The sequence below is a fragment of the Caloenas nicobarica genome, chromosome 15 (assembly GCF_036013445.1).
Source record: "Caloenas nicobarica isolate bCalNic1 chromosome 15, bCalNic1.hap1, whole genome shotgun sequence".
In the NCBI taxonomy this organism is placed as follows: Eukaryota; Metazoa; Chordata; class Aves; order Columbiformes; family Columbidae; genus Caloenas; species Caloenas nicobarica.
Window position 1 is genome coordinate 17,285,645 of NC_088259.1, and position 20,415 is coordinate 17,306,059.

General features: G+C 37.0%; 1 protein-coding gene across 6 annotated transcripts in view; it reads right to left on the reverse strand.

Annotated features, from left to right (window-relative positions):
* The window catches only part of NCOA3 (nuclear receptor coactivator 3), a 78,241-nt gene that overhangs the window by 55,862 nt on the left and 1,964 nt on the right, over window positions 1–20,415 (reverse strand). For 5 of the 6 annotated variants that reach the window (XM_065645796.1, XM_065645791.1, XM_065645794.1 and 2 more), the window contains one exon: window positions 3,053–3,094. The gene's annotated coding sequence lies outside the window, so the exon portion shown is untranslated. Of the gene's footprint in view, window positions 1–1,839; window positions 1,900–3,052; window positions 3,095–20,415 lie in introns of all 6 variants that reach the window. The other variant, XM_065645792.1, reaches the window with a different exon arrangement.

Here is a 20,415-nt window from a genome sequence, read left to right on the forward strand (position 1 = left end):
TGGTGTCTTTGTTCAATGTTATATGAAACAGAAAAATAGCACCTAGAGAGATATTACAAACTAGAGAGTCACAGAGTCTCCTCTGAGGCCCACAACAAAAAGGCAAGAGGCAAGCTTTACTACCTGCAAAAGTTAAATTTCAGTTTTCAAATAGTGGTCGAACACAGGAACCAGTTCCAAACTACCTATGGAATCTCTAACCTAAGAGACCTTCAATACTTGACTGAACAAAACCCTGACCAACCAGCTGTAACTTTCTTCGTAGTGTTTGGATTGATCCTGGCATCATTTCGCTACAATTTTCAGCAAAACACTGTCATCGAAGAATTATGTACTGTGGCCCAATGATAAACTGGTACCATTATAACCATGGGCTGCCAAGTCAAGAGTACTTCACAATTGATCCTACTTTGTCTTAATTTTAAGATTTATTACCACATTCTTGTTGGTACTGATTTGAGGGGTTATGTTTTATAAGTCTCATGCACTCTTTACATTTTGCATATATCCACTAATACTCCCATCTTTACTGGACACAATGTATGTATTCCTGACCATTAATTCCTACCATCGAGAATTTTTTTTTTTAATTTATGAGAAAAAACAGCATGCTTTTGAATAAGGCTCCCAATGCCATCTGCATTTTTGGGGCCAAACTTTTCTATTCCTTAAAAGAATTTCCACTGCATAAAACCCTTATGCTTCTAGGTTTTTATAACGTTCTATTAAAGAAGTAATACCTTCAATTCATTAAAAAGATATTTTTCAACAAATCTCACACTAAGCTCCCTAAGATTCCTGCAGCAGGCAGAACATCAGTTTTGCTCATGGAAGTTTTTAAACAAATGGCACTTCTCCAACACTGATGTTTATCTGCACAACTCTTCAAAATAACACTACCATCATTAGCATAGAAATTCTAAGTAACTTTAGGAAGATTTGCAGCCATTCTGGAAGTTAGTACAAGAGGTCAGTGACTGCCAAAACCAGAAGAAGGGATCACATCCTTCCCCTTCAACTGCCAAAAACATTTCTAATGTTTTATTTCAGATCCAGTTGCTACCTTATTCGTAGATAAATGGCTAAGTATTTGTGTAGTTTCACAACATTAGGAGGCAATTTTATGTATTTTTTTATATAGTGCATGGGAGGAATCACCACGATAGAGCTGTTGAGGTTTTTTTATTATTATTTTTTCTTACGTGCATCGTATCTTTAGTTCCTGTACAAGTAGACCAAGTTACATTCAATAAAACATGGAGCTGGGCAGCCATTTTTTGGGCATTTGTCAGCCAGTGAGACAGCCAAGATGCATCCACCACGATTTAAACAACTCATGTTCTCTTTTACCAGACGTTCAGGTCATTTTGCAGTTTAATTCAAAGTTTAACTTTATTATAAGCTTTACAGTTAGTATTCAGCCACGCCTCTGCACTGAGAGGTTTTTATATTAGCATATGGTAAGCATATCAAACATGGTAACTAACTGATTAGCACCAGTCATACATTTATGTTGTACAACTGGAGTATATCAGCTATACTGCATAGTTGATTCAATGTATTTTCTTGTCAGTAAACACCACGCTGCATTTGTCCAGTTAAGTGACCTATTACAGTACATCACACTTACATGGAACTCTTAAAAGAAAGGGAAGTTATGTTTAGGTACACTGCAGCCACAATGTTATATTCTTGGGCCCTGTCAAAATTTTTAGGAGACAAGTTACTAATGTTGTCTCCAGGCATGACATAACTTTAATATTTTCTTTTTAAAGCCCACTAAGCATTTGTAGTGTACCTAACAGTCCATTAAAGGTTAAGAAAGCTACAAAACCTTACCTACACTTGAGCTTTCATCAGTCAGAAGCTTACTTTGTTAGATTCTCATCTAGATGAAGCCTATAAATAACAGCATATATACAAGAACAGGATAAACACATTGAGGGAACACCAGAAAAGAGCATACAAAACTTAAGTCTGATGTCATTAATTGTGTCTTACAGAATAAAAATGCTGTGATTTAGTGTTGTTCACTTGCAAGTAGATTTATGATAGACAATATGCTTAGACAAGTGTCTCCATCCAGTCAAAAGTCATTTATCCCTTCTCTCCACTACATATTATTTAACTCAGTGTGTCATCTGCATGGAAATCATTGCTTAAGAACAGTAACATTTTAATAAGCACAGCCATCTGAAACAGAACACAATCTTTACTGCGCTTAGAAGAGATCATTCGCCAAAGGTTTTCCTTCCACTGTCTCCTTTCAATTTCTTCATTTCTCTTTAACCTTACCGCACCGTAACCAAGCCAGCTCACTTGAATTTTATTCCAGGGCACCTGCTAAACTGCAGAGCAAAGAGGCTGATCTTATCACAAGAGATTATTCTGAAGGAGGTGCTTCCTTTCCAGAGATCAAAATCCCACTGAATGGAACGTCCAGACAAGTTATCAGTTTCACTACTCTCCAGCAACGGGTATAGAGCTTGACACATTAATCTGTTTGAGTACTGAAGGCTAAATCGATCAGCCCAGAAGTTATGATAAAAAAACCAACCAAACAAAAAGAAAACCCACCACTGATTAGCAGCATATCTACTCTGTGCCCAAAACAGCTTTAAGCAAGAAATCCCATTTCATCACCATTGTTTCAAAGAACAATTCTGAGCAAAATATTAACATAATTGGTTACTTCAGAAAGAAGAAAACTCTAGTAGAGAATTAAAAACTAAAGGCAGATATATACACAAAAGGATGCTACCACTCCATCTCACAACTTCTAAGAGCAACATGCTTTAATATCCCAAGTATCCCCTAAAAGTTTATTGGCATTAGATACTATCATATATACAGAGGCCAGGTCATACCAGGCATTTCCTCAAGTTTAAGGCAAGTGGAGGAGAGCAAACTATATACAATATGGAACATAAGAAGATACCTTTATTTTTCTAAGTGAATTGAAATGCTTTTCTGCCTTTTCCCAACCCCCTAAATATCAGTGTTTTCTCTAGATCAATTCTCATAAATCAAAGTAGTCCAAAAGAAGACTTACCTAGCACAGTGTTCTGTCTCCAGGAGAAGCTGGTAGGAATGCCTAGGATGGAAAAAATAAGCATATGAACGTGTTTCAGCATACTCTCAGACTTCCCAATCTACAGCTCAGGAATTTCCTGGTTCAAAAGGACCGAGCTTCCCGGCAGCTGGATTTCTCTTCTATATAAGTTTCTTTTTGAACCCATGAAAATCAATAGAGCTAAAATATTGTGTGGCAGTGAGTTCTGTAGTTAAGCTCTACACTATGTGAATGTATCAGGTTTTTATTTTTAACTCTGCCATCTGATAACAAGGAGGAGGAGAATAAATGAAATGACTGAAGAGGAAAACACTTTCTTCCTGTTGATTTTCCATGACACTTGTAGTTATTTTGTATAGATCTGCTTTGTACCTTCAAGCAAAAAAAAAAAAAAAAAAAGGCTGAGAAGTGCTGGCAAATTCTCTTTCTCATAAAAAAATGTTAGCTTTGATCTTTAAAAAAATACAGAGCAAGATAAACTCCCCTATACTCTTTTTGATATGGCATAGACCAGAATTACTTAAAAGGAAGGCATAACATGACCATATACTGATATAGTATTTTCAATTTTGTATTCTTTTTCTTCACTGACAACTCACAACACTCAGCTTTTTGAACATTACTTAGCGCTGGTCTGTCATTTTGACAGAATAATTAATTCAGATTTTTTTTTTTTTTTCCAACTGAGTGGAAGAAAATTGGGCAAAAATCCATTGGTTATAGCAGGTCTGCTTCTCCCTTAAGTACATCACTAGTCATAAAGACAAAAGCATCACTTGAATAAAGATGTCTCCTAAATCAAGTGCTAGGGATACATACAGCGACTCACCCAGAATTGCAAGTTCTCTTAAATCACATCACCATCATTTCTTCTTCAATGACCACCCTGACTGTAATTATTAGCTGTAGTTACCAATTCTACATTCTTAGAGGACAAGAATAAAAGATCAAAGGTAAGCAAGTCACTATCAGGAACTACTCCCAGAACAAGAAGAGTTAGAGAGGGGTGTTTCCTTTAAGAGTTTAACAAATCTTCATACAATAAGCTTAGCATAATAGTTCTGGTCAAGATCAGTCTTATGTCTACAAAGTAATCGGCAAACTTAACAGATAAGTTAATAAATGAATTTACAATAAGCAGAATAAAGAAAGATCTATGTAAAACCAAGCTCAAAGAACACTGGAAACTTCCATAAGGCTGTAGAAACTAACTCCATATAGTGAAATACCTGATCTGCCACACTGGCTCTATCCAAAGCCCAAGCAAACAAAAGTTTTGTTTGGGCTTTGACAGGAAACACATTTCAGTTGTCTTATGTCTTCAGCAATATATTTTGCATTTAGGAAACAAAACACTAACAAGACTTAATAAGACTTAAAATCCCATCTCCAAGCTTGAACTTTCTATCAAATTTGTGAAGTAACATTTAGATTAGATATCCAAAATGTAAACAAAGCAATGACAGCAGCTCTATTTCACAATACACAGTTTATTTCAATACTTTTAATCAGTGAGAAACAAACTAAACAATACACAATTCACAATACAATCCCTATAAAAGCTGGAAAAGATATTAAGGTTCATGTCAAGTTCAACATGCTCTATTTTTAACTTTAGCCAAGTCCCTTCTCATTAGCAGTAACTTAATATTCAAGAAAGGATTAAGAGCAGCTAGAAGGTCAGTTTGATACAGAAATTTATTTATGTATCTAAAACCTAAATTTTTAGCCCAGTGTAATTCAGTTAAAGTTACTCAGACCTAACCAACTAATGTAATCTCCTATTGTTACAATATACCAAATCAAGGTTTACAGACTGCTTTAGAAAGTAGTAATTAATTGCTTGCTACAATTTTTTCATAATCATTTTGTGCTTCATAAGCAAAATTTCATTCAAAAATTTAAAAAAAATAAATAAAAATCAAATTCTGGACTCCCCCTTTGCTCTAGCTCACAGAAAAAAGTAGTTGTCACTTCCGTGTAGCTTGACACTAATGGAACAATTCCTTTAGGAAACCTTTTTAATAGTGAAATTTAGAAGATTGCTTTAAGACCTGCTGAAGATACTTTTTAAAGCATTTCACAAGATCAAACCAACCCCAACAATCTCATGAGTGACTTACTAGGAAAAAGCAGAGAGTTTACATAATAGTGTACTGAAAGAAAGACAACGCCTTTGAAAACAAATGTAGTACTTCTGCATTTCAGGGATGCTAACAAATAGGGAAGAGGTATGAGCATCTGCTTGTTTTTCAGAGATAATAAACTGGTTTTGAGCACTCAGAATGTGTGATCACCACACCACATGACAGACAGCCTTGTTTGGAGGCCAGACCTCTTTCAAGAAGTCCAGAGCATTAAAACTACCTGTTTATCCTAGAGATAGCACTAGCAGAGATCATGAGACATTTATATGCCTACAGCATTGAAATCTTTCAGATGACTGCCAGCAAAACAGTGAATAGTGGCCATCTCCGAGTTATTTTACTGCATGTATGCAGTAACTTTCTCTGAGAGGATTAAACTAACTTCTACCAATTCTAACATCAGTAACATCTGCTCTGTCATGGTAAATTGTAACTAATATGGAACTTAACATTTCCAAGATGACAGTAATATCTTTGTAGCTAAAGCAATAGGAAAGTGTTGTGGAAAACTTTTGCCTGGAAGCAGTTTAGTCACATCTGGATAAATGGCAGCAAAACCAAGATAAACAAATTATCCCAAATGGAAAGCAACCCAAATGTCTTAATTCTAGAAGCTGTACTTACCGCTTATCTAAAATTATTAAAGCACTTAAGTATTCTTTGTTTTATCTCTTGATCTGTGCTTTGTCCTTCTGTTTCTCTAGCTTTTTGACAAACAGAGATACGATCTCGGACTGCGAGTGTTGAGTGCATGGACTGAAGCAGATTCAAGATAATGCCACATTCTAGCAGACTTTGGCAGAAATTATTCTTGCACTTAGAATGAGGAAAGAACTGCTAAGATAGCTGCCAATGAAGAAAATTAAGTTGATTATAAGGCGGGTAAAGAGCCTTACAACGTAGGCTTGTTCCAGATCTGCTTAAAAAAAAGTGCCAGTGGTACAATTTTTCTGGAAAACCAGCTGTCTGGACCAACCGAGTCCACTTGGTGTATCCTCTCATAAGAGTTCATAAAGTTTTAATATTAAAAGCTGCTTCATCTGTCCTGCAAAACATGTTTACGATATTGTTTTATGTAACAAATCTTAATGCAAATTCCTCCAGCTATGAAATGCCAGCTATAAACTAACTGCTGGTGGCCCATCTTGTATGAAGAACTTAAGCAATTGCTTAATTGTGCTTCATGCCCCCTCAGGTTCCTGAAAGTAATCTTGAAATGCATGAGCACCTCCTACGCAAGTGTACAGAGAAAAGTCAGAGCAGTTTCTGAAATCCCCAGTTTGGAGGCGAGGCCTTTAATTTAGCATGAATATGCTAAAAATGCTACCTTAATATAGTAGGCAAGTTAAAGCAAGCCACTTTTCAGCTGTATTCTTTTGTGGGTGGGGGGTTGTTTTTGCTGTAGACTAACCAATAGCCCTAGCTGTATTCTTGTTTCAACTGATGTAGATGAAGTCTCTCCAGGGCTGTTACTTATTTTTTTCCACTGTTGATACTATGGAGTCAGGGTAGCACTAGAAGAGAAACATTCCATTTCAAGCACAGGGTTTTTTGTTGGCAGAGTGGAGGTTTTTGTTGTTGTTTTTAACAATAACAGTATATTAAAATCTTTTCTAATTGAATCAATCTGTGGTGAAGTGCCTCACTAACTTTATTTCGGGAGGAAGAAAAGCCTGGAAGATTTGCAAGTTTTTTATTATTCCAGAAAAAAACCAAGTCTAGACTGGATTGGAATTACTAAATAGCAAGGCTTCGTAATAGAAGAAATTTTCAGGGGAGTATGACTATAGGAAAGTATCCAACCTTTTGTTCAAAATATTACATTAGAAAGTTGAAACAGCCTTGCTACTGCAAAGGAAAAAAAAATGTGAAGTGGTTGAGGCAATTAGTATACCTAAACTTGAGTCTATTTTGGCTATAGCCGGTGGGTATACTTGGAACAAAACATCACCACTGTCTAGGATCTTAGCTCACCTGCTTTTGATAAAAGATATCAACTAGCTGCATCCTTGAGAAATCTATAACAGCTGTGGAAGACCAGACTGTTTATCTCATGAACTATTGGACAGTTCTTTAATCCTAAAATATCATGAAAAACACAGGTGGAAGTCTGACCCACAAGTCTAGCTGGTTCACTTTCGAAAAGCCCTCTTGAATGCACATAAAGTGAAATACAAATCTGATTTTTCTCTTAAGCATATAATGATATCTGCTCTACAATGGTTTGTTTTAATGAAATTTGCATGAATATGCCTTAGGTAGCTTTGAAGTTACCTTCTACTGTAGCCAAGATGTTGCATTCAGCAAGAATTTAGTTTCCAATCTGGATCCACTTACCCCAGAGCTCAGCACAGGCTCATAGCCCAGTGCGGCAAGATGCCCATCCTGGGACGGCACAGCCAAGGGACAGCTCTGGGGAGAGAAGCCTGTGCCTCAAACTCTAAGCAGGTCCCTAGTAATTAGTGATGCACATACCAACCCTGTGGCTCAAATTTCTTCATTGTCTCTGTAAGACAGTTTATTTTGTAGACAGGGAAGTGCCTGTACACACCACTACTTCATATCATCTGGAAGTGACTTGTGTATCATGCCCTGGAAACCTCTGTTTTGTGGCACAGGTGAAAATTCTTCTCTTGCTATGGCCTCACACTATAGCACTAGTATTTTCATGCTATTATGTGTGTTAAAATTTGAATAGACTGCTTACTTCGGAGAAAAAGATACAGACACTTAATATGCATGCCTCTTAAAGACCAACCTTAATAAGGCAGAGATTTCTCTTAACTCCCTTTACCAACAGTTTGAATGTACAAGTTTTTTTCCACCCTCTTATTATGGTCTAGGCTTGTTTTACAGAGGTTGGAAGTAGACTGGATTACTAACTGGATATCCTTAGCTCTTATGTTTTCATTCCCTCCTTAAATATATGTATATCCTGTTAATCTAGAAATAGAAGTACCAGCTTTCTGTGTAGTACTCCAAGGATGGAGCTCCTTGAGTTCTGCGGACAGCTACTATTGAACCTATTTGTATAAAAACTCCACCAATCCCAACTCCTGAAGACCTCGAAGACAAAACTTAAGTCATATTTAAAGACAGACATCTCCGAATCCAGCTGTAGAGAATGGCACAAAAAACTAGATTACGCTGTAGGAAGTTACTCCTGGCCCACAGCCCCAGAGATGTTAACAGAATATTCTGGTGACTGCTCTGTAAAGTATTTCTTAATAGGAGATATATGAATCATGCACTTGGGAAATAACAATATTCACCAAACATATAAACTAATTGGAAGTTAAAAAACAACAGGTGTGGGGCAAGACCAGATAATCTGTGTTTTTGAGAGGCAGCTGGAAGAATTTGATCTGTTCAGCCTAAAAAGCAAAAGAAGGGATTAAATTGCCTTCTGAATACATTTGGTTCTCAAAACAAAAGCTTACCACTTTGTAAAGGAGGTTTGAGATATAGCCAGCCATAATATCAACTGCTGTATCTAATGGCTGCTTTTGTTGCTATCATACTAGTAGTTTAGTCTGTGAAACGATGCAAGAGGAAAAGCAAGTTTAAATCCAAAAAGGAAAACCAAACAACAAGCCACATAAAACATGGTAGCTTTTTACTAGTCAGGTAACTATCCAAACCAAGGAAACAGCACTTCGTCATTCTAATGAAGTTGCAGTCCAATGGATTCAATTTTATGCACATAGTACAGTAGAACCTCTTGTAACCTCAGACATAAGATCAACTTCATGAACAACCTCTTTTCCAGCCCTCTCTCTGAATCACTGTGCATTAGACTGAAAATGCTGCTAAGTGTATTTGACATTGTCTAACTATACCCACAAGGATTTAGATGCGAGAATGCACCTGGATGTCTCATAAAACAAGCCCTTCAGTATAAGAAGCTCTGAATTCTCAATTCAGCCTAAGTTTTCACCATTTTGTTTAAATTTTCACCAGTGTAGGTGGTAATTTCTGCACCATAAACTTCAGGCTTGGTCACCAATTTCTATTCAAGTTCTTCAGCTTCTACAAGTTCTATTTTGGGTGGGGTTTTTTTTGCTTTTAAGATAATTTTCACATCATTTATACTGGATTGCTTATGATTCACTTTTCAACTAAGATCCACCCCACAATGATTCTAAGAGTCTTCAAATATCTGATGGATGGATGGATATACAGAGTAATTAAAGAGAACATTCTCTCCCTCAACCCAAAAATAAAATACTGCTTTGCATCCCTATTGTTGCTTTCTCAAAGCAGAATGATCATCTCCTGAATTGTTTGGTGTATTTTGCTTAAGCAGCAAGCACTCCAGGCTACAACTGATGAGTGACCTTGAGACAGCTCTTAGAAGGCAGTTGCCATAGTAACACCACCACAAATGTGGTACATCCTCAGCTGACACCACCAATCTGGTGTAACAGATCCTTAATAAGTCCATCCACCCTGAGTGTCTCAATATTTAAGGAGAAAATTACTAGATTTTTTTTTTTAATATTGCAAAAACCTCTTGTGCTGTGGTAGACAGTGGGTACTCTGTACAAATACAAATCCACACAGTGCAAGAGTTAAATAAAGTACCCTAAAATGATGCACTACTGAAACTTAAAGCTACTCAGTGTGCTACTCCAGAGAGCAGTCTTTGGTCCAGGAATGAGTCTACTGAAGAAACCCTGCAATAGCACATAACTAAGAAAGTTTGTTGTCTTTTCTGCTGTGGCAAACTTAATGTAAATGCAAAATGCAAGCACAATAGATTATTTTTGCATGCCAGAATATTCTCAGGCTCACCTATGCAACCTCATCACCTTGAATAAGCTTTCAAACCAACTTGGTGCTACAGAAGTGTCGCCCCAAAGGATTTTTCTCTACGTAGCATGCAACTAGTTCTTTTGAGCTATGAAAGAGGAAGAAAAGGGTGAATCATTACTGAAATGTCAATTAAAATAAAACATCTAGAATTGAAGAGTGTTAGTTAACAGAAATGTTCAGTAGAATCATTTCTGTTTAGGGACAAAGGATTAATGTATAGATTAAGATAGTTAATTGTAACACCTTAGCAGTCAGACATTAAAGTTTACTTTAAAACTAAAATGCAGTTTCAAGACCCGTATTTTTCTTAAACTCAAACCAGCAGAAAAGGCCAATCACGTAAGTTGCATAGTTTGTTGATGTTCAAGAGAGTCTATTATAGGTAAAACATTTGTGTATTCTAATAAGAAATAAAAGTTAAGACTGCTCTGCCTCTGATAAAGTCACCTCACTTCATCATTTTGCCATTATCATAAAGGAAAACATTTGTTGAACCTCCATACTGATGGAATCTGTGTGTCAGCTAGGAGTTAATTCCAGTTAGAAATGAAGTCATACACTTTAAAACAGGCTTTTCCACACTTCGATCTAAAGAGTTTGGTCCGTAGTTAATTCAGTCAGTCAAGTTTCTGTCCTGAAACCTGGCTAAGGAGCTCCTGCATCCATAACTGTAACCTAAAGGTAGACAGAAAACAGGAAAAAACTTCCCAGGCAATACTAAGCAGACATTTAGCAGGGCCCTAACCCCTCCCCCCAAATCAACTATTAATATTTTGGCAACTGTGTGTTATAGTGCAATTATGAATCAAAAGGGTTCAGTTGGGTTGCTTTGGAGGCCTGGAAACACTGCCACCTTGGCTCAATAAAGTAGTATTTGAGATTGATGATCCTGTCAATTACTGTTACTCACCGCTCTTCCCACTTTTATCACTTTTGTGAAGTTGTAGGTAAGATGGCTATATTCTCAATTGACCTCTGTCCTATCAATCTGTGTACAGGTACTGACGGATTCTTTTCGAACAAGTGTTCATATAAACATTGAATATGTTTCTATTTAGCAATAGCTTCCTACAGTAATCATACTTTTATCAGAGTACAATAATTTGTCTTCAGCTTTGCATGTAATTGTTTATTTTGGCCTAGGTGTACAGGTTAACTCTGGAAACTATCTAGACCTAGACATGAAAGGCACTCTTGGTATAAAATAAGACATAGCTGTACACAAAACTTGTTCTGTAATGTCCTCCCCTTTTGCTTTTGTCTTCATACCAAAAAAATGTTCAGACAAACAAAAATTAACCTTGATTTTGTGGAAGTGAAAGCTAGAACTTAAGTGACACAACAGCTTATTAAGACCAATTCTATAAATGCTGCCAAGTATGTCAATCTACTCTGCAAGTTCATTTAGAAATGTATCACCAGCTGTTAAAGATCTTCACTGTCCTTAATCTCAAGCTAGAAACAGTGAAGTCTCTTACCACCTATGAAGGACCACTAATTACAACAGCATAGGAGAAACAACAATTAAAAAAAAAGTTTTTCATAACAAAACCTAATATATTCTAATCCTACAGTCCTGTAAAAAATCCTTCAGCCCTAGACCAAATAGCATGGGGTTCCTGATCTTCTGAGTCTCTACAAAAGGTATCTATTTGATAGATTAATTCTACCCCAAAATAGAATTACTGCAGCACTTACCCTTTCAGTAGGTTATTCTGCTCAGAAATATGTATATGTGCTACACTAGTAACAAAAACACATTAAATGTTTGCAGGTTTCTCAACATCAGTTTTCAGAACAGAACTCAATATATCTACTTAATCCCTATTGCCTCAAGTGAAATTGGTTTTCCAATGCAGATATAAACAGGTAAGGAAGTACCAGTAATAATACCTAATCAGTAACTCCACCAACTCCTTCTATTTACAGTCCCAGGGCAGACAAAGGGTGATGAATCTCGCCTACACTCAGGTACCACTTGAGTCTCTCTTCTATAACGCCTTTGTTTCAGGAACAGAGTCTTACAAGAACTCCATCCAGTTTATATTTGTATACAACTGTGACTGCTCTAGTCCCACTCCACCCATTCCCCTGCACTAGTACCGGTGTTTGTGCTTACCGGAGTAAGCTGACGGCCAGAAGTTGGCTGAGTGGTTTGGTTTGGGGTTCAGGTTTTTTGTTAGTGAGAAAGAGGGAATGGACAATTTTGCATTACATCTGTTTGCTGATTGCAATGGCCTCAGCTGCAGAGCAAGGGGAAGAGAGATAACAGCAAGGAAGCATGACAGCCCTAACCTGGCTTGAGAGCTGTGGGAGCATTACCACACTGCCCTGGAAAGAACATTCCAGGGAATGCCTTTAAAGGGCTCTGGTTTTATATTTTCAATTAATACTGGAGAGAAGTCAGTTTGTTGTGACATTGCTTGCTTCTTGCACAATATACCACCTTAGCTCCCACCTCAGCATTTAAGCAAAAAAACGCCTCAACCTATTATATAAAGGATTCTTTAGGCCCTAACCCAAAAGAGCATAAGTCAACAATAAATATCAGCAGTGACAGAAAGACAAGGCACATTCAAAGTAGAGAGTCTTCCAGATCTTAGAGAAAGGTCAGGGAGTCTTTTGGTAAACAAGAACAACTTACACAGAAAAGACCTTCAAGGTAGACAAATGAGGTTGAACCTGTAGATCCCTTCAGTCTGATTTTCAGCAATGTATCTGAAGCTACAGTAATTTTATAAATAGGTTTTAAAATTAACTGTTTTACAAAAGAATATGATTAGAACAGGGTATGTTTCCTAATGTCTTTCTTCCTTCAGTATTTCAAAGATACCACAATTAAGATTTCTAGTTTAGCAACATACAGTCCTTATTGGAAATGTTAGTCTAGAATTAGTACTGGAAGCAATAAAAGATGGATTGCCACCCAGCAGTGATCACCTAGTAATAGTAATGGTTAACACAAACTGTAAAACAAGAAATTGAAGCCAAGATGAATATAATCAATAGCTGATAACCAGCACGGGAGTGGTTTGTGCACGTTCTTACAAGTGAGAACTTTTTTTCATGACATTTCATTTTCAGGAAGCATTTGCTCACCAAATAGCTTGAAGTTTCAGTCAGAATGAGACTTCTAACTGAAATTCCAGCAATAAAAGTATGCTTGCATGTTATTAAAGGAAATAGTGGAAAATTTTGAAGGCTGACATCCAGAACGTCTGCGGTTCCTTTTCATATTTCTCTCTTCTTGCAAAGCAGTTATTAAACCAGAACTTCAATTTTTTTTTTCTTTTTTGTGAAGCCTGGAACTTTCCACTGCTTTAAAAGATTTTTAAAAACCTTGATCAAATGTGCAGCTCAAACAACCTTACACTTCTGCATAGATGGACTCTTTAGTTTAAGCAAAAGTTTCCTAGATATAAAGCTGTGGTAAGACGTGGGGGGAAGGAAAAAAAAACTTTGCTCATACACCAAAACCATTGCTGGGCCAATCTGAAATACTATCATACTATATATTAATCTCTTGATAGATGTCGTTTGAGGTCCAGCTACAGATAGGTAAGAGAATGTGAAACAGTTCAGAATAAAGCTGCCTTGTAGCTGTACATTTGAACAGAAAATGCAGTGGATGGCAAGGCAAGCTACCCTGTCCCTATCAAGTGATGGCTCTCCTTGAACCTCCTCAAATCTCCACTCATTTTACATCTCACTGGATCCCACTCACCATCCCTTCTACCTCCTTATGAACTTTAATGCAGTCAATACGAGTCTGGCGCATTTGCTAGCACTGGTTCTACACCTCACCTCTGCAAGTCTTGTTTATGTGTCACCAAAAGATCAGGGGCTTCAACAGAAAACCCACAAGTATAAAAGAAAATTCTTCAAAAGCCAATCCAGCCATTTTTCAGTTTTCTGTTCACTGATCAGAATAACTGTCTTCCTCTTAAGGAGGGATCAAACGGACATTCTAAGTTAGAGGTGCTGATTTTGTTCCATTTTAATAAAGAGAACAATTTGCAGATAAAGTACTCTTGCTTTTGTTGCCTTTAGAGCTATCTGTGGCTAGATAAATATTTTGAAATACTGCTTAAGAAAGGATTCTATCAATTACTGCCTAAAAATGTTATTTCCCATTCAGAAGTTTTAATAGGAAACTGAAACTTACAAATAAAACACAAGTTATTTACAAAGCATGAAGGATGCACATGGCATTGAACTGGTATGCAAACAATTGAGATACCTTTTAAATGTCTTGAATCCATTTGTTCTCTTAGATTTTCTTGTTTAAAAGGCTACTATAAAATTATGCTTAAATGAGAAGTACAGCAGAGTATGACTTAGAGTAAATATTTTTAAACTTCCTTTGTAAGCAGTTACAACATAAAGATTCTCTCTTATAGTACTTAACAGTTATAACTGAGCCAAGCAAATGGTATAAGTACTGGTTAAAAGGATTAAAAATCCCTGCATACCTAATAGCATTACCTAAAGCGTGGTCCTCTAGTAGGCCATATGCAAGGTCTATCAACTGAGCCAGAAATCCTCACTCTGAACATCCAAACGGCTTCCATAGAAGATAAAACCAAGAGAGTGCTACAGCAAAAGATGCTGCTGTGTCTGCTTTGGTTCATTGCAGCACCAAAGATGGACAGAGCACAAAAGGAAGTGCAGCATGAGCCACAATTCCCTATTTCTGCCTAACCTCTTTAGCCCAGCCTTTATGGGGAAAAAAGTTATTATAGGGGAAGAGGTCTGAAAAGTCTATCCAAGTCACTGGCAAAAAAATAAGTTGCACATTTTTGTTTTAAATTATCTCCTTAAGATGTAAGTTGCTAAGAACGGATAACCATTTTAAAGTCATCATTGTGAATATGAGGAACAAATTACTTTTGGAACTACTTCTTCCATAAGCTTCCAAAAAAACAATACGGCACTTCCACATAATGATTAATATTGTGTGCGCACACATACATATGTGTACACTCTCAATAGTTGTCTAAAAAGTTTTAGGAAAAGTTTATCCAAGTAGACTACATTACCTGCTACCTACATACACACATACAGTAGCAAAAAGCATGCAGCACAGAAATTTTCCTTTTCCTGAGGCTCACTAGCCTCCAGAGACTGTGATGAAAACACAACTTGGGTATTTGGCAAAACCAGCAACATTAGGATGTTAATAGACTCCATACAGTGATCAGTGAGGTGTCAGAATTACAATTTGAGTGCACTAGGCAAAATCAGGGAAACGCTACCTTTGCTTTAGGTTTTAGTTCTTTAGACTGATGCAGAAAGAACACACTCCTCTTGATTGACTGTTCTGAATAACAAAAAGTTTCCTCAAACTACTGCTGTAGAGAACATGCGTTACACTTTTTTTAAAAAAAAAAAAAAAAAAAAGATCCCTTACTTCTGCCTTCTGCTTAACCCTTTCATTAATACATGCAGCAACAAAAGCCAACCCACTCTCCGCTCCATTATCTGCTCTATGACTTCGGGATGTTTCAGAGAGGCAAGGCATTCTGGTATTAGACATAAGGTAACACTGAGAAAATAAAGTATGTAGAGCAACACAACCAAATTATTATATTTTCTGTTCTTAGGTGTGCATGTATAACAACTCTTGACTGCATTTTATTAGACTTCCCAGTAGAATCATTTCCTCAGATCCATGCTAACTAAGAAAGCATTTGAAAGACATTTTTGATTTCCAGGATCATTCATATAAGAGTTAACCAGGAGCTGACTGAGGTACTTTGAGCAAGTCTGTTCATAAGTGATTTTATAACCAAACATTTCATGCTGAATCAGCACTGGAAGTTGGATTTGACTTCATACCATTATTTATATGTAAATTACTCAGCTCATCAATATTTGGCCAGTGGAAACTAACAACAAAACATTAAATCCATGCAGGCTAGAAAGGTTCCTTTCTAGACCGACAGCAATATTTTAAAAGAGGCTTTTAAAGATAATAAGAGGTCTAAAAGAAAAACATAAACTACTGCTTATGCAAGACAAGAAAGCAGCTCATCTATATACCAGAGGTCTTGTATCTTTAAAAATCTTGTCAAGGACATTTCACTCATTTACATATGAAGTAAATAGTAAAATAGCATCCTTAGAGTTTACTACTCACTGGACAATGTAAGATGAAAATAGCTGCTTAGTCTTATTATGCTTCAACACTTGATATGTTGTGCTCTCCCTAGAGCTCAGAGCAGTAACAGACCTCCTTAAGACTTCGAAAAACAAAAATTCAGAGGCTTTCAGATGAGCAAAATGGAGGGGAAAAAAACACAACAAAACACCACACATCACTACTGTAAGCTTCCATTGCTTAGTCATCCTTTGGCATAGTGAAACACCAGAAACATTTCAACTATTTTTCACATTTCTTCCCAAGATTATGCTCTTGTTCTTTCAAGTCTTTATTAAATAGATGAGTCTCCAAAACAGTGAGTAAGAGAACTACAACAATAGTTTAGCAGTAACTGGTGCTACTGAGCCAGCTTTGTGTTGTCCTCGTGGAACAAGTATATATATTTACCTGCTCACTTTGGGCAGTTCAGAAAAGCATGGGGGGCGCGGGGGGAAAGAGTCTGCTTGATCTTACCATGCAGCCCATTGCTAACAGATTTCAATATTGCACCATCTGGTAGACTGGGAACACTATCAGCAAAGTTATAGCTTTAAAAAACAAATATATACACACACGCTAATTCTCAAGTTTGTCACAACAGTTATGGAAGTTCAGGATTCTAGAAAAACAAGAGTTTAAAATCTCCATGTTACTGTTAAAAGAATTGAGGAGGGTTTGTTTGTTTTTTAAATCTCTACAAACTCCTCCTCAGGGACTTGATTTTGCATGACAATATTATGAAAGCCTAGAAGGGACAGCACAGTTCATATTTAATGCATTACCTGAAAGCACTGAGTTAAAGTTATCATATAGCCAACATATTTAACATAAAGTTTTCATTGTGAAGAAAAGCCACTAATAATCACTTTTAAAAGTTTCACTTAAGCATTATGACAGATCCTTTGCCTTAAAGCTTACATTCCCTCTTCATTAGGTAAAGATAACAAGCATTTGATACTATTTAAATTGTTTGTAAAAGCATACTGTATGATTGGAAGAAAGATATTTTTCCTTTAAAGATTGCCTGTTAATGAGCATAGAGAAGGAAGGACATGTAGCACATCTATGGTCATAACAAGGTGATCTCTTACTTCCAAGAAAACATTAATTTAATACAGCATCGCATGATATCACCACAGCTATACCTGCCACTTGGTTCAGTAACAGGAAGAGAGGTGCTTCCCTAGACACAGCACAGTGACACCGAAGTCTTGTCTAGCTTGTGAGCAACTACAAAGATAAACGAGTGTTCTAAGATACTTGGAAGGAGTGCAATAATTGAATTAACAGTTTTGGTACAGTTGCTTTAGGAAAAATAAGGTACTGCATTACAGTCCTGTTGCACACACAACCCAGACAAACATTGGCATTGAAAAGAAATGCTTAACATTAAATGAACTGGGTAAGCTTTCAAGATAGTCTCTGACAATTGTTTTGAACACATAAGCTGATCTGCTTTAGCCTGCACTGGTAGACTGAAAGCAACAGGCAAACACCTAATCTGCCAGTTGTTTCTTTAAAGACAATTGGTACATAGTCTTTAGACAACAGATTTTGGCTTGCTTTTTTCTAGTCCAGGTGGTTTCCCTTAGCATAATTTTTTCTTCCCTTCCCCACATTCACTAATTGCTCTTCTGCATGCATTTCTAACTATAGTTAAACCCACTCCAAAGACGACATTAGAAAGGATTTCTATTAGAAACCATTTAAGTAACTGTATTTGTTGAAAGGAACACAGTCCATTCTTAATTCTTCAATATTTGTAGTGTAATTCAAAAACATGTTTGCATGGCCTAATGATAAAATACTCCAGAAAAAAAAATTACCATTTGTATTTACAGAGAGAAAGCTACTGGAATCACAAAACACAGTGTATCTGCTTCTATTCCACCTCACCTAAAGTTCACAAGAAAAAGCACACAGCCCTGTGGAGACTGTAAGTAAACAAAGCAAATCCCAAATAGCAAGTTTCATCCATACTTTAAATAGCCTCTAAGATCAGGGAAATAAAAGGTACTTTTGCCCTATTCAGTCCCTCTCCTACCAGTGCCAAGGGGGGGAAAAAGAAAAAAAAAAAAGTTATAGGGTACAGCTACCCAAGAGAAATGCATTATATCGACAACATTTTTAGCCATGCAACCCGTTTCAGTGTTGTCTTTGAAAAAGCAGACAACTGATTTTCTCACTTCCATGCAGCAGAGAACAGGAGGAGGAAGAAAAAAAAAAAAATCTTCATAACTCAGAAGTCACATAGAGAATATTCCATGCAACTGCATATACAACCCTGCCTTGAAAATGTGCCTCTAAAAGGTCTTCTGGGTATACCTGTGATACTAGATTATCTCATTCCATGGCTCTGACACATCTTGACACACATAGAAGCGTGGAAACAGTAAAGTGTCCAGGCTTTGTGACACAATCTCATGCACAGCCAAGGCTAAAGCAGGTGCTAGCCGTTATGGCTAGCAGTAAAGCAGTTAGATTGTTCTGGAGCCTTCCTCTTCTCCCTCCTCCCCCATTTTCAGGTGCACCTGATAAATCAGGGCAAAACTGCTATGTAGTTTAGCCACATGTGTAACAGCTTGGATCAAAAATTGCTTGCCCTGACCTAACAATTACAACATTTTCTGGAGAACTTTTACAGCATTTTCAGATTTCTAGAACAATCTTGTCCATAAAATGCAGCTAGTTTTAGACTTCAAGTCATGATACTACCCATGTTTGTAATCTTCAAAAGAGAACTTCGCTTGATTAGTAAGAAAGCCTTTAAAATAAAATTTCTAATAGGGCAATGATTCATAACCTAACAAAGAACGTTTGACAAACAGTTTAACTACACCTGACCTGAACAGGTTCACATTTAACAGTGAAGGTGACAAGGGGCGGGGGGAGGGGCACGCAACCAAATTAAAAAAAAAAAAAGGAAAAAAGGGGATGAAGAAAAACCAAACCAAACCAAAACACAACCACCTACTCCCCCCCGCAGCACACTAAATCAGGGAATACGTAAAGGTAGGTAGATACCTGTAGAGCTGACCTTATCACCTCCACTCTTCTAGCACACTGCAAAAGCAGTCCCAGCCTCAGCAGCAGGCAACCTACCCCACACCCTAAGCTCACCATCAGCTGTAACAAGCCTGACTTTCCAGGTTCTAAGCAAAATGAGCAGTAAAACCAATGGTGGCCCCTTGCTCCCTTGTCCCTCTCATTTAAATAGCATGCTGTCTCAAGCAATTGCCTTTTTCTGACTTTTGTATAATGTCAGAAATAGGGCTGGCACTAGACAACATAAAAGAAAAATCTGTATCTATATCTAAAGTCATAAAACCTCACCAACAATAATTCCACACACTGCACACAAAAGACTAAAAATCCCGCATGATACTGAGTTTGGAGTCAAGCTAATTTTGTTCCACTTCAAAGACAATCAGCTTATTGATAACTGTCAACTAAAAACAAAAGTCACCAATTAAAAGTATTATTAAAGTAATAGGGTCCATCTGAAGTATATGTCCCATTTACATGGGGTAAAAAAGGATTTGATGCACCTTCTCTTAACTAAATGCAGCATATAAACTCAGAGTGGAAATATATTCCATTGCAGATTTAAATCAGTAGCAGTTAGATTCTTTCACAACTGCCTCTTCTGTAACATGCTACATTTAGATACCTCAATAGATCAAGCCAGAGAAAAAGCGCGCAGGCGTGCTGCCCCAGCATTCAGGTTTAGGTATTCTTCACCACCCTCTCATATCCTTGGCATAAAGAATGCTTTTCCTCTCCTCCCCCTCACCTCCATTTTTTAGTATAAAACAAGTTGGAAGAATATTTAAGACATTTCTAAATACTCGTAATCAAAAAGGTTCCATGAACACAATGCCGAATATCCTGTATCATACAGTCATTCAAGACCACCTCTTTGAGGGAGGCTCATTTAAATGCAGGAGTTGAAGCAACCTCCAGTGTCAGATTGTAGTGTCCAATATCATTTTACATGCTACCAATGTCTTGATTTTGCAGACATATATAACCGAGACACCCTTTCTTTCTCAGGGTTCTTAGCAAACAAAAAAACCCAAACATACACACCACCCTTTTCTATGCAACTGTAACACAGAAATTAATCTCGAAGGTTTCGCCCGTGATTTCTTATCCATTATTAATGAAAAAAAAGCCCATGATCAAAAGATAATGTTCTATTGTAAAATAGATTTCCTTCTCCTTCCTACCCTGCGTTT